Genomic DNA, 1313 nt, shown 5'->3' with positions numbered 1-1313 from the left:
AAGAAATTAAGTACGTAGTTGCAAAGATCTAAAGATAAACGGAGATGTTAACGCCCGCATGTGTGGGCGTTTGCATCTCACCCACACGCGTGGATCCGCGTCTGTTGGTGAGCGCACGAATCTTGGCATATTTCTAGTGCCGCGTAGGACTGGCCTGATGTGTGGTCGTTCAGTCGGTCGCCCACACGGCCGTTTCACCACACAGGAGGGGCTGGTGTGTGTGCGTTCAGCAGTTCGCCCACACGCCATTTTGCACGCACACACAAGGGCTAGTGTGTGGCTATTTGCCATCTCGCCCACACGCCCGTCTCCTCTCCCACACCCAAGCTGCTAGTTGCCATGTGTTTTGTAGTGCACATGGCAACTGCTCTTAGTGTCCTTTATAAGCAGGTGGCAACTCTTTTTTTTACCCGAGTTTGTCATGTGTTTTGCAGGGTACACGGCAACTGCCTAGTGTGCACGTAAGCAGATGTCAACTCTCTTTTACCGAGTTGCCATATGTTTTTGCATGATACATGGCAACTGCCCTAACGTGCACGTAAGCAGATGTCATCTCTTCCTTTTTACATGGCAACTGCCCTAGCATGCTTGTGAGCACATGGCAACTCTCTCAACTGCCTAGTGTTAGTATGTGGCAACTCCTAAAGTTATGAAATCATGGCAACTACATTAGACCAGACCATACATGGCAACTGCAGTTGAGCAACCATGGCAACTGCAGTTGTCCGACATGGCAACCGTAGTTCAGCGACATGACAACTGCAGTTAAACGAATATGGACGAGGGTCTGGACCATGGCAACTGCGGGCGTGCGGTGACCGTCACGCGTGGCGTGCGGGACCAGGAGGTACGAGGCCTGACATACGGGCGTGTGGGCGTTATCAACTTCGCCCACACGCACGCGTGTGAGAGGGATCGGGACGGGAAAAAAGAGGCGTGTGGGCGCTGGTTGTTTTGCCCACACGTAGGTGTGTGGGCTGTTCCTCTTATACACCACACAAAATGTGCGGGCGAACTCCCTAACGCCCATAAGTGTGGCACTTATCGGCGTCCAAGATAAAGAGTTGCTAGAATGAGACACTTTAACTAGTTATTTCATGTCTAGGGATAGTAGAAGGCAGAGGACAAATAAAATTATTTCTCTTAATACTGTTGCTAATGAAGTGTTGTAGGGGGGCAAATATTTGCTGTTGTATGCAACTTCCTTTTATAGGAACTTATATGGTCATGCTGAGAGGATTAGTAATTTATCTCTTAATATTTATATGCCTATTGTTTTAGATGAGGTAGACAAAGCAACCCTTGATATACAG

This window comes from Triticum urartu, unplaced genomic scaffold (genome assembly GCF_003073215.2).
Source record: "Triticum urartu cultivar G1812 unplaced genomic scaffold, Tu2.1 TuUngrouped_contig_3566, whole genome shotgun sequence".
NCBI classification, from domain to species: Eukaryota; Viridiplantae; Streptophyta; class Magnoliopsida; order Poales; family Poaceae; genus Triticum; species Triticum urartu.
This window is presented reverse-complemented; position numbering follows the sequence as displayed.